At 36.1% G+C, this 14,726-nt stretch overlaps 1 long non-coding RNA gene across 2 annotated transcripts; it reads right to left on the minus strand.

Moving 5' to 3' along the window:
- LOC104771024 lies at positions 2,078–3,386 on the minus strand. Of its 2 annotated transcripts, none has more exons than XR_764702.2 (3): positions 3,154–3,386; positions 2,917–2,948; positions 2,078–2,777 (listed from the first exon to the last, which is right to left on the minus strand). It is a non-coding gene; the product is annotated as an uncharacterized LOC104771024 (long non-coding RNA). The 2 variants fall into 2 exon arrangements; XR_764701.2 differs by having other exon boundaries at positions 2,917–2,985.

Genomic DNA, 14,726 nt, shown 5'->3' on the forward strand with positions numbered 1-14,726 from the left:
AAAAAAAAAAAAAAAAAAAAAAAAAAAAAAAAAAAAAAAACCTCATTTTTTTAACTGGCTTGTGTTGTATATGTCTAAAACAGTAAGTTAACAAATGCAGATAAACAATATTGTTGATCATCTAAAGAATAGATACGGTAATGATCGTACATTAGAAAATAGATTTGGAGATCAGTTTTGCTATGAGTCTTTGTAACAACTTCGATAATTCCTCTTTTGATTTTTGCAGTTTTCACCTTTTGTATGAGAGCAAAATGAGTCTGAGGTGAGTTAACACTTAACAGTATATGGAGATCCTCTGATCTCTTCTCTTGCGATAGAAACTCAGAAGTTTGATATGGTTTGTTCCTTGATACGTAGAGCATTTGAGGATGTTAAGGTTTAACAATACAGTAGAGTATTGAAATAGCTGAACTATATTTACAAAATTATATTTTACAGTTTTTAATTAAAGACCCCAAGCTTAACAACTATCAATGGATCAATGGAATTTTATAGTTTTTTAAGAAGTTGTTAATCTAACTTTTTTTCAAAAATTATAATAAAATAATTATTAAACAACTTTCTTTAAATTCATTGATGGAGATGCTCTTAAACTTGCCAGGCCGCCAGCCTTAAAATATCATAACTCTATGTTGTTTTTAATAAAAAAATATTTTACAATAGCAATAGAAATATAAATTTCTAAAAACGAAATCAATATATCATCTATTATTTTATTTTATTTTGTTCTTTTATCAAATATAAATAGAAGGAAATTTCATCATTTTTCTTTCTAATTTATCTCTTTCAAATTATTAAAAAATATATAGCTATTTAAAATATTAAATATACCATCTACTTCGAAACATCTATTTCAAATATAGATAAAATCGATTAGTCATAATTCTGAATTTTATTTTTGATTTCTAATTTGACGTAAATTTCATTCTGTTTAGACTTTAAGAGGATAAAATTACAAATATTTTACTAACTTAATTCAAAATGAAATTTTACACATGTTATATAATCTTATCAATAAAACACATTTTCAAATAGGATAGTGTTTTTTTTTTTTGGTCAATAAAAAATCTAGACACAATAATTATAATGTAGACATATAATGCCAATGCATATGTGAAACGTACATATTATTTAGTACTATTTACTAACAACATTGTATTTGTAAAAAGCGTTTTTTATCTCATAAGTTATACAATTCATTTCACCAATCCAAGAATCAAATATTAGTGATACTAGGTGAATACCCGCACTACGTGCGGGTTTTTATCTATTAGATTACTTAAAAAAAATATTTTATACTAAGTATAACCAAAATTTAGTTATATTGTTGCATTTTGAAAACCAAAGAATTTTCAATTCGTTTATTTAATTCTGTAAATGTTATCTTTTGCATTTTTATATACTTAGAACTTTTAAAGATGTTTTTTACACTAAAAATATAAAATATAACACAACATTACTATTTAAAATTAAATATCTCAGCATTTTCTCCAATAGATGTTCTTTGATTGGTTAATTTAACCACTAACATAACCATATATTATAGCTTCCAAAACGTCGTGGGATGTTTTTTTTTTTTTTTAACATCTTGAAAAGTTGCTTGTCCCTCTACCTTAAATCTTTAGGAACTTCTATATAGGTTAAAGATGTATTTAACTTTTTATTTCTAAATGGTCACAAGAAAGAAGGCATCTTATTTCAGCTACATTTTGTGGTACATGTTTATGAAAATGTAAAACCTGCTAGTGGATATATCGCTACCTCTTTTAAACCTACTATTATTTTCAGGAGTTTTTACATTGCTATATCTTATAAAGCTGCTGCTACTTCCAATACTTTTCTTTTTCCACTTCACATGTACCTCATAATGTAGCATAATTAAATTTCCGGGATTTCGAAACCGAAAATCGTAAAACTACTCGCCATGTTGTAGATAAAGAGGCTGCAAATAAAGTTTTTCTCATTACTTGGTTTTCAGATCCAAGATTCACCCATAACAGTTACTTAAACCATGATGATTTAATCATCTAAGATTCTACGATAAAATATTCGTTAATAAACAGATCTATGGAAGAGAATAAGAAACCTTTCACATATTAATCCAAACAGATCCTCGGAAAATACATTTGCGTCTCTGTCCAATTTGACCAAAGTCACAACAAATACAGTCCAATGAGACAAAGTAAACATCTTTCAGTGTATCATTTCAAAGCTATGCATCCCCGTCTTTGTTAAAAGTTACTAATCGACTACAGCCTTTTTCGGTTGTAGAAGACTGAGTATGAGACATCATCTTGATTTCGGATCGTGATACCTGAGGCTGCAAAACTACAAGAGGAGTACATATATATGTTGTACTTAGTGATAATGTCGGTAAGATAATTAGAAGAGCGAGTATCAACCTCCTGCAATTCACACCTCCTCCTTTGTATGTGTTTGCACCCTGCGCTAATTATAATTACATCAGTAATTTAAAGAACACATTAATGGAAAACAGGACAGATATTATGTTTTTTATTTAGCTCAATGTCTTAAAGAATTTCATTCCATACTCCTCAGCTAAAGCTTGGACCTTCGCTGTTGGGACAGCATGAAAAAGAAGATCATGCATCAGTATACTACAAACTAAAAATCAAGAAAGTAAGCATTCAACATTGCAACTGTATACATCCCTTTTCCTTTCGTCCATGTCAGCCTTGTTTCCAACCATTATTTTGTTACAGTGTCTGAGCCTGAGGGGCGTTGCTCGATATTCTTCATACAGTTCCTCATGTCTATTGAAACAATCATGTTCAGTTGCCACAAGTGGACAATCCACTTTTCTTAGTGTCATTGTAAGTTGACTTTATAAGAGGAAATAATAATAAAACACACAGAAGATCAAACAAAGACATACTGTTGATGATGACTCACCTGTTATAGACAAGGAGTATATCCATTCCTCACTGTAATACACGGCAAGAAGATAAATGGTTTAAAAAACTGCAAGAACAAATGAATTGTGTTTTACTTATTGAATGTTTGGAGTCACTCAAGTTATCATCAAGATAATTAGAGCCATGAATCAATCAACCAATATAAGTTGTAGCATAAGTAAGATATAAGAATCTACATTCCTTTTAACAAATAAAATTAGCACTTAATATCTACCTTTTAAAATGAAAGAGTCAAGGCCAATTTCCGTTGCTCCTCCATCACGCGTTCTCTCAGAAAATTCGAGAAATTGGATATGAAGCCTTCTGTTCAATCGACGAATAAAGATACTTTGGATGATATTGGTGCCAAGGAACATTGAAGTTTGAGATAATCGGGTTGGAGAAAAGAAAGCGATGAAATCTGTGAAATCCGTAGCCATTGATTTAACATTAGAGCAGTTATATCATCTTCAGAGATTAGGTGATGGGTCTCAAATCAAATGTTTAAGCTTTCCAAGCTTTCAAAACGTAGAAGAGGAGGCAAGAAGCTCAAGAGGTTTTGTAAGTACACGTGGCACACTCTTGGATGGTGAGGTGGTATGTTGAGGGAGAGTATTAACCAACTTTTATGGTATAGATTATCTAGCAAATGTGATTTTGTTTAGGTAAAAGTAATAATTATTATTTAAAGATATATATAATAAAATATATTCTCTCTGTCTCACAAATATTGATATTTTGGAATATTTTTTGTCCCACAAAGATTGATGTTTTGTAAACTTCAAGAAGTAATCATTGAAAATATTTAAAATTTTGAATTGTTATTGGTTTAAAATTAAATAATATCTCTTTAGTCAAAGAAAAAAATATATTTAAACTCACTAATCATTGTTTTCTTAAAATGTGTAAAAGCTTATAAACATCAATCTTTTAGGGACAGAGGGAATAGTACAACAAAAAATGAAAACAAATCGACGAACTCAACATTGATTGTAGAGATAACATCTTATTAAAAGAAACTAAAGTCCAAATAAAATTGGCTACTTTTTTTCTCTCAAATTAAATTGACAACTTAAACCGTGTAAATTTACAGAAAGAAACATCTCATTTCCATTTTTTTTTCTAATATTTGTTTGTTGCTTAAGTTTGGACATGTAAATTGCGTTACCGTTTATATATATAGGAGACGTCTAAAGGAGAGGCTCAGAAGACATAGAAACAAACATGGGTTTGACAAGAATGTCGTTGCTTTTCTATTTTTTCTTGTTTCTCTATTTGCATAACAACTTTGTTTCCTTTGTAAACTCACGATATTTACGTCTAGCCTCCGTCGATATAGGCCATGTTTCCACCATATCCAAACCAGAAAGTATTATTGGCTATGGAAGAAAGACACCGAAACTAGCAATTTTTATTCGAAAAGGCGGTGGCGGTAAGGGGGAGGAGGACGCAGTGGTGGTGTCAAAGGAAGAGGAGGAGAAGGAGATCATGCAAATCTAAGGCAATCTCACGGCGGGTACCCGTTTTTTGTGGCTTCGTCGCACCACCATGCTAATCCATCAAGCGGTAGCCGGTATGTTATTGGAAGGCCAGAGTGTGGCTGGTTGGGTTTATTATCCGTTTTAGCCGGATTTGTTTTGATTTCATAAAATTTGGTTAGTATTTATGAGAATGCTAATTTTAGGATTGTTTCTTAGATTTGCATATTTTAATGGATTTAAATTTTAAATATCTTGTAGGAGTATTATTAAAGCATTTGTTTAATTTGTTGTCAAAACAATTTACAAAATTACAAGCAAGCGACATAGTCGAAGATTCAAAGTCTCAAACTATGGCCATGAATGAGAGCCGCACTATATGTGGGATTGGAGGAACTGCAGTGTATGTCACCATTCCCAATAATTATGTGGTTAACTTTGTTTTGGTTTGGTATATGTGCTCGATCACTCGAGCTCGTAGTCACAAGCACTGACCCATGCTTGAATTCTACCAACGAGCCACTAGCGACAAGCACTTATGTGGTTAACTTTTGATATTGGTTTATTGAACTACTTTAGGGTTAGTGTTTGGTGCCGGACCGTGTATTTCTTAGGGGGTGTATTGAAACAATGATTTTGGAGGATTTTATGAAATTTATGAAATTTGGAATTTTGATAGATTTTAGAGAAGTTGATATGATTTATGGTAAAATTCTTTCAAATCCCACCTAAAACTATGAGATTTGGATTTCTGTATTTTTAACTAAACAAATCCTCTCAAATCTTCTAGAATCCCTAAAATTTATTAAAATCCAAACCCACAAACTGTTTTGAATAACAGTGGATTTTAAAGTAGAATTTTAAATCATCAATTCAATAACAGTGGATTTCAGGAGACTTTTTAAAATCTATAATTGAATAACATTGGATTTCTAACTTTTACACAAATCACTTAAAATGTCAAGTTGAATACTCTCCCCTTAGTGTACATATTTGTTTCGCCATTTATACTAAATTTTACAGTTAGTTAAAATTAAAAGAAAAAGAAAAAGAGATTTTTATTGATTCTACCACATTCACTTAAAACTTTTTCCCAAATACCACATTTTCTTTTTCTTTCGACAACTACCACATTTGAGCTTTCAAGTTGGAATAAAATGATTAATATATCCTTCAGATAAAAGTCATGAGATCTGAGATCATAGTGTCCTTTTATGACACAAAAGTTAGTGCATTAATGGTTGTGGGTCAGCATAAAATAATGTTTGTAATTTATATTAAAAAGCTGGAACACGTAGAGTTTGTAAGTTAAATATGTTTTTTGGTTTAAAGATATGCAAGCAGCATAACGCAGTAGACAAAATTGGTTTGATGGACAAGGTAAGTTGTATGGACAAGTTGAGAAATATAAACTTGTCTATTAGCTTGAACTAGTCCATTTGTCAAATATATTGACTAGTAGACAAGTTGTAAATGAAACTTGCCCATTAACCGGTATTGTTCTTAGAAAAATTATTCAATTATAAACTTGTCCATAAAATTAATAATAAATAAATGTTCCAAATAGACAAGTTATCAGAGTTTTGAACTTGTCTACTAGGTAAAATTGTCCTCAAATCAGCCTACAGATGATGGACGACTTGTTCATTTGGTGAATAATTATAAAAAGTGGTTCACAAAGACAAGTAAAGTGAATTAAAGAAAAAAAAAACAAGTAACCTGAATCTTTTTTTTTCTGGCTAATTTTTCTTCCGGCTAACCTTAGTTCATGAAACGACCCGACCCGTTTTTTTTAAAGATAAATACAATATATAATTAAGCATTCCATACTACTTAATTAAACCAACCAAACCACAATTCAACAATAAACCAACAACAACCAACATGCACAGCGGAAACATACCAACAATACAGAACCAACATATCATCAATGCAGTAACATTCCTAACCATTCAATCCAACAACCTAACATAACTCTATCCAAGGTTCCATCAACACAAACACTAAAAACCAACATCACAAAACCGAGACTCTAGATCATCCTCCTCCTCATTGCCATGATTCCACGCTACACATTCATTACCTGCACCACAAACAACAATTGAGATGCGTGAGTATTACCAGAAATACCCAGTGAGGCGATCCTCCCATCTACAAGCTATACACACAAGCAAATTGAGAGTACAACCACAAATAAAACATAACAAACCAGTCATTGCACAAGTCACCCAATAACACATTCACCACACCTACATATTATCACATAAAACAAGTCATATAACCCAATCGCTCAGATAAGCTCATGGTCACGCACTCACCTTATCAAGCTGATTCTAACAACAAATACAACCAGGAGAAATTCTCCTTGCGTCTGAAACAGTCCAGAAACGTCCTACAACAAGTGACACAACCAAAAACAACCTTGAAGCAAACTGGACAGAAACATCAGAAAAGAACAATCTTAAAGACGAAACCCTAAAATAAAAACCAACCGTTAACTATCAAATCCCTCCGGTTAAAAGCTATTCCGAGACGTCACGAAGCTTCCCACAAAATCTCGCGCCGATCAGGAACCAGACGAGACCACGATCTCAGTTACAATCCCCGATGGTTCCAACTCGCGTCTGAGAAATCGTGTCTCACGAAACTGCCAATAACTCATCGAGTTTAAATCCAAATCCACTTCTGTAAAAAGGAGAATGACTATGAAAGGCTTGAGAATAAATATACCAAATTTCTTTACCTTTGACAACGATTTGATATATCGAAATTGTTTCTTCCTAAACCCTAACGATTCTGCTCCTTTTCCTTTAATCTCCTTCACACACAATAGGCTCTCTCCTCTCTCTCTATCTCTTTCTTCCTCTCAACACAAGTATTGAATAACAGCCACGACCAAATAGAGAGAAAAGGCGTCCATATAATTATAAATACATCACTTAGGGTTTCCCAAAACTGGCTCTAAACCGGGTGAACTTAAACCAAACTGTGCAATTTCATGATTTCACATAAATTGATCGGTTCATCCACTTTTCTTTGGGACACGGGTGTTACAGTTCAGAATCCGCTTATTTTGTCCAGCTTGTCTTTTGGCGCCGGAGAGAACCTCTCTAATTGACTTTCTTTCCTAGGTGTTCTTCCATCTCACGATCTCTTTCTTTGGTTGCAACAGATCTCTTTTTTATCCAGATTTTTAGTTGGGATGTTTGGTGTGGCGGAGAATTGCTTTAGATTCACTGGTTTGATTGAAGTTTAGGTAGAAGAAGAAAAATGAATAGACACATACACAACACATACACGAATATGGAGATGATAAACTATTAAAAAATTTATTAAAAATTATGATCTTTATGTAATGGGAAGGATATATTGGTCTTTTTCAATTATCTTTGTGGTAGCCGGGAAAATGAATTATAAATGTGGTAGTTGTCTTAAGTTTTAGTATAGATTGTGGTAGAATCGTTAGTTTTCTCAAGAAAAAAGTAAAAAAACTTTTGGATCGCTACGGTATAAAATACTAGTACATTTTCAGTATTTAACAAAACATACAGCATATTATTTATCGTATTTCCATTAAAATTACGTTATGTTGATCCACAGTACCACGAAATGCAGCTATATGAAGAAATATACAGATCCACACCATCGTAACTAAACACACCAAAATTGATGTGCTTTTAAGTCTTAAGACAACGAAAGTAGGATACTTTAGAAAATAAGCCATAGGTTTTATATTAATCAATGATTGGTTATGATGCATATTTCTTGTTGAGATATTCAGCCCCTTATATTAAATAAATAGTTATGGAAATTTTCAAAGTTAAAGACATAAATACTGTACATCCGTTTTTAATTTATGTATTTAAACATTATTTTAAAAGAAATTTAATTGAATTCACTAGTAAAACTAAACCTCCCAAACATAAGGTATTATCCGGTCATTAACTTAAGTTACTTTCTGGTCATTAACTGTAACAATCATTTTCTAACGAAAAGTTGTTTTTACATTTGAAGTATATTAACAATACGGATGTTATTAACATACCATGTTCTTCTTCGATCCATATGTTATGTGTTTTCCTCTGGCGACAAAGCCAAAGCACCAAAGCACAATATATAACCTTGAACCAAAACAAAAATTAATAATGTTAACTTTAAAAAGTTCATGACAGTGATTAACACAATCTAGCCTAAGGATTGCAAAGGCTCTTCCGTGAATTAGCCAACCATTCTAGACTTTCCAAAATGGAAGTTGCAACCCCGACCATACCAAACTAAGCAAAACTATGTAACTATTCTTCAATGCATTTTTCCTTCTTTTTTTTTTGGGTTAAAATATTACTTCTTGCTAAAAATTAACCTGAGTTACATAGAAGGCGTAAAGCCTTTTGTGCCAGTACATCGGCTTGATGGTTCTGATTACGGGAGATGAAACTAAAGCTATAGAAATTGAAAGTCGACGATAAGAAGAGGACATCGTGGAGAGTCCCATGAAATTCCTTGATTTAGATCTTCCCATTGAGAGTTTGGACTAGCTGTTGCGAGTCAGAAGCGAAAGATATGTTGAAGATGTTCGATTCGATTGCAACTCTAACCGCAGCTAGAGTTGCCAACGTTTCGGCCATCAGGGGTGAGTTGACATGGTTATCGGAGGCTGAACCTCGGATCTTGACCTGTGCGTGAGAGTCTTTGATAATCCATCGAAATCCTGCCGATCCAGTATCTGACCACGAATCGTCAGTGGAACAGCGAAAGGTCTCAGCGGGTTCCTGAGGTCGCAGGGCAGATCTGGGGGTTTGGGCCGGTTTGGGGCTAAAGGATTGGGAATTCTGTCACTCTTTAGCTCTTGTCATTGCTATGAGTAGGGTTTCCTCTGTTGTGTGTCGTGTTTTGTTGAATATGAGTTTGTTTCGAGAGGTCCAGATCGACCAGAAAATCCAGGGAGTCAAGGGGCATGCGCCTATACCTGTATGGGGTAAGCATAAGAGTTTATTTCTTTTTCGATTCCTATTAGCATATTACTGATGCTTTCCGGTTGGAATGCTCCGATTACAGGTACTAGGGACCAGAGGAGTTTTGCAAAGGGGCAGTGGAAGAAAAGGTGTAGTACAGACTCCTCCGCTTCGCAGTGGGGACATTTGGCTGAGTCGGTGATGTTTCGGAGATGGAGGTTCAACCCTACCGGAAGGGCATTATGAGCAGCTTTCCAGAGCAGTAGCATTGTTTCTGGAGAGGTCTTCAGGTTCCAGATGTTACCTTGCCAGTTGAAAGGTGCGAGATCACTATGAGATAGTGCCTCGGTCTCAGTTTGGACTGAATCTAATTTCATTGCTTTATAATAACCAGACTTTGTCAAATATACCCCATCTCTTGATGGAAGCCATGCCCAGGTATCTAGTGCTCCTTTACCACTTGGTTTCAACTTTAAAATATCATGTTCATACATAGGAAGGATTTGTTTAATGCGCTCAGTGTTCCAGCAATTAGAGTGTGGGTGGACTAGGTCTGCAACTGTGAGGTTTTGGGTGGATTCAGTTGGAGGTCCCATCGGGGATACTGGGGAGGAAAGGGACAACCACGGTTGAGAAGATATCGACCCAAGCAGATACTTTTCCAGTCATGTGAGGTTGAACTTGGAGTCGGGCAATCCATTGGAGTGGTGGACGAACAATATTTTCCAGGAAGGACTCTAGCCACAAGACTATTCGGTTTGGTAAGTAGTCTCCAGCTCAGTTTTACTAATAGAGCTTGATTGAAAAGCTTGATATCTCTAAGTCCCAGACCTCACGTTTTCAATGGTATTGCAATTTTCTTCCAAGCTATACATGGCATTTTCTTCTTCTTCTTCGTCTTGGTATCCCACCAGAAACGTGTGAGTGATGATTGTATGCGTTTACACAGGGATGAAGAGAGATGGAAGCAGGACATGGTATACGTTGGCATAGTAGTCAGGACTGATTTAAGCATTGTCAGTTTGCCACTTGTGGATAGGAAGCGTGATGACCAGCTGATGGCTCTTTGTTTGATACGGTCAACAATAGAGGAGAACAAGTCCTTTTTCCTACCAAAAAGCTCTGGTAGACCGAGGTATTTCCCCTGACCTCCTTCCTTCTAGATTTCGAGTATGTTTTTGGCTTTTAGCTTGGTTTCTGGAGGAGTTTTGTTAGAGAAAGTGATAGAGGACTTTGTCTGGTTTATCTTCTGTCCTGAAGCTGACTCGTACTTATGTAGGATCTGTTGGAGTGTCAGACAGCTGTGCTGGTCAGATCGGATGAAGAACATGGTGTTGTCAGCAAAGAGCAAATGGTTCACTCTGGGGCTCCCCTTTGCCACCCGTAGTCCTATAAGGTTTCCTTGGTGTTGAGCTTTTATACACAAAGCCGAGAGGACTTCACTACAGATAATGAAAAGATAAGGCGAGAGTGGGTTTCCTTGACGGATTCCTCTCTGAGGATGGACTATACCTTTGGCTTGTCCTTTTATTAAGAAGGAGTAGGAGACGTTGGAAACGCATTGCATGATCCAACCGATCCAGGTACTGTGAAAACCCATTCTCTCTAGTGCTGCTTTGATAAAATTTCATTCCAGTCTATCATAGGCTTTTGTCATATCTGTTTTCACTGCCATAAAGCATCTCTTTTTTGCCCCCAATGTTTTTAAGTAATGTAGGGCCTCATGTGTGATGAGAACGATATCAGAAATGGCTCACTGGGGAACAAAAGCGGATTGATTTTCAGATATAAACTCATTCAGAACAGGTTGGAGTCTCTTTGCTAAGATCTTTGAGATTATCTTGTAGTATACCGAACAGAGGGCAATAGGTCTATAGTCGGCTGTTTTTTAGCTGTAGTAATCTTTGGTATGAGCCTGACATGAGTATGGTTATCTTTTCTGGTAGGAGACCCGTTATGAAGAACGCTTGGACCTCCGCAATGATGGCATTTCCCACTGAGGGTCAGTTTGACTGAAAGAAACTGGCGGAGAAGCCATCTGGACCTGGGGCTTTATCAGGGTGAATCGCGAAACAGGCATGTTGGATCTCCAGAGGAGTTGGCATGGATATCAATGTGTCATTCATAGCAGCTGTGACACATGGTGACAGAGCCTCCTGTACCACTGACTTTCTTTCACCCTCCTGCGAGATAAACAAGTCCTGGTAGTAGTCCGTAATCACTTTGACTATTTGTTTTTCCTCATAGACCTTCTCTCCCCTACTGTTTTCCAGTACAGATATATTGTTGATTGCTCTCATGTTCTTTGTAGCTGCATGGAAGTAGCCTGAATTTTTATCACTGATGTTCATATATTTTACCTTGTTTTCCCTTAGTTTATTCACATCTTTTGCATCTTTTGCTATCCATTTTAACCATTATTGCATAGCCTTAGGACCAATCATGCATTAGAGTTTAGTTGCATTGCATTTGCATCTTTTCATGCATAAATAGGTGATTTTAGAGCTTAAGGAGCATGGAAGCGATGGAGAAGAGATGTGAAGCAATCATGAGGAGGAAACAAGGGAGTTAAGGCTGAAGAACCAAGGTCCAGAGTCCAACTCGACCGCACACTCGACCAGACACTCGACCGTGTGCTGAGGAGGACTCGACCGAGTGGAGATTGCACGTGAGAAGCCAGCTCGACCCCTAGCTCGACCGAGCACAGGTCGAGTTGACCGAGCCGTTGACTGCTTTGACTTTTTCTATTTTTAGGGCTTCCACTTCCCCACTATATAAGACCTTGTACCTGCAGCCACCAAAGTGTCCAGCTTTTTAGATATTCCCAAAAACCTAGTTTTTACCTTTTTTAGCATTATTCCTTTTGCATTTTATTAGATTTTGTACTTGTTTAAGAAAACTCTTAGATTCTTCAATATTGTTGGTTCAATAACTTTCTTAATATTGAGAATTTGAGTTTCATCCTTTGATTAATATTGAAGATCTCAGTTTTATCTTTCTAATAATGCAAGTTTCAATATTTTCTGGGTTTTTGATTTGTTTCATCATGTCTTGTTGTGAGTAGTCTTCTTAGGATCTTGAGGATGGGTTAGGATGGATTGATCTTGTGGTTTATGTGATTTGGTCAAGCTTGATTGTTGTAGATCTCTTCTAGGCTAGATGTTCTTAATGCTGATCCTATATCTGAGAGGGTAGGATCTGATTTCAAGCTTCTTAGCATCACACCAATGTTTAAGAAGCATAGATAAGGCTAGATCTAGAGCTTACCATTAGGCTTGCTAAGAGATTAGAGGTCTTGTTTGGTTTGAGATGTATTGCTTAATGCCTGCTTGTGTAGATTCTTTACTGTGTGAGAACAAGTCTAGAAATGCATAGGTTTGATTGTTTCTTACCATGAGAGTGGAAGAAACTTGTCTTAGATTTATATGTCTAGAGGTTAGCTCAAAGTTTGCTTGAGATTTGTTGACCAAGTTAGATAACCACAATGATTAGTTCATCCCATGAATCCATCCTCAGGACCTTCTTTGTTTATTGATTTTTAAGTCTTAATCCTGTTGCTTGCTTGTTGTTTGATTCGTATTTGCATTGCTCTGTTTTTATTGTGTTGCTCTGTTTTCCGGATTTAACCAACTCGACCTCCCACTCGACCTACACTCGGTCGAGTGCTTGCTCGAGTTCATCCCCAGAACTCTTGTTTATGATTTGTGATTGTCCTGTTTCATTCCTGTTTCATTCCAGTTGCATTCATTTAGTTTTCAGTTCATTACCTGTCTTGCATTAGTTCATTAGTGGTAGTTTCTATTTCTGTTCTAGTATCATTACTGTTGCAATCATTCAGTTTCATTTGCATTTAGTTCTTAGTTCTTGTAGTTTACTTTGTGCATCTTTATATTTTCATCTTAGGATTGTTAGTGACAAACAATCTTTACATTTCGCTTGACTTAGATTCATATTCATATCTTAATTGTTCACAAACACTCATTTAGGATTGATACCTCTTATACTGCAACAGCATAAGGGGAATTGAAACACCCATCCATCATTCCATTCATATCTCACCATTGCATACATTCATCATCATCATCATTCACCCACCATACAAACCTTGTTTCAATCACCTAGAGTCAACCATAGCTGTCTGCTACGTTGTTTCCAGAATTCTTCCTCTTGTTTGTACACTATGGTAAGTTTCTGGTTTATAAAATCAATGGTGGCTTGACAAGAGTTGTTATTACACATGGCTTCTTCCAGCGAGGGAGGACGACCTCTGCCACGTTTACTGGTCCCTCCCATGGTACCACATTGATCAATTGGGTCAGCCGACAGGATATTAGCTTGCTTGTTGGCCATTTGGGTTTCAGAGGGAGGTAGTCCCGGGAGTGACAAGCTAGTATGTTTGCCGCTAAGATAGAGTTAGCAGTTTCTTCCATGAGATTTTTTGAGTCGCTTTTTATGACTCTCAGTCTCCTCGCAGCACTTTCTACAAGGTCTGGACAGGTTATATATTGTATGGTTACTTCCTGGAGGTCATTCATGATTTGTTCCCTGGACTGTTGTTCAACTAGTAGCTGTGAGGTTATTGTCTGCTGGTTAAGCGCTTCCAGGTGGTGGTCCCCTTGAGGAGGGGGAGTGACAGTGTAACGCCCCCGAACTGCACTATGACCACCCATGCCATCGGACAGCACTGAAGCGCTATTATGGGAACGTTCGTCAAAGGTCCGGCCAAGTGCGAGAACAAATCAGGCCCTTCGACCAGTCCCTCGGCGAGGTTCCCGACCACACGGTCCATCCTTAAGGCTTTGCAACCCTACAGACACGTCGCGTGTTGAGCCGACTTGGACTAAGTCTATATCAGTACGACATCGCTCGATTTAAAGAAAAATCCGAATGCATTAAAACTTAAAACAATAACTACAACCGAGTTCACATAAAAGTTCACAAGGCATAGAGCCAAAGTTTGGTTCGCAAATAAACATACTTTTATTTTACAATAGACACCAAAAAAAAAACTACTCCGGAGTCCTATCGTTCACCATGCCCTCTAGTTCCCTCTAGGATTACCTGCAGAACAACAATATTATCATAAGTAATCTAAGATTACTTAGTGAGCTCAGGGTTCCTGCAGAGAAATAAATCCCAAACCCTAATTCCCCATTAACAATCAACATGCACGCAAATACAACAACATGTGAACATAAATAAGCAACATGCAAGCATAGATAAACAACATGCAGGCATAAGCGATTAACAAGCAAGCAAGCAAAACAACTCAACAACCATCAGAGATGACATGCGGAAGCTATCAAGCTAACAGAAATCACTCTACCAATAAACGCAACTACATGCAACCATAAACAACAACATGCAACAACATGCAA

Source organism: Camelina sativa, chromosome 20 (genome assembly GCF_000633955.1).
Source record: "Camelina sativa cultivar DH55 chromosome 20, Cs, whole genome shotgun sequence".
Classification (NCBI taxonomy): Eukaryota; Viridiplantae; Streptophyta; class Magnoliopsida; order Brassicales; family Brassicaceae; genus Camelina; species Camelina sativa.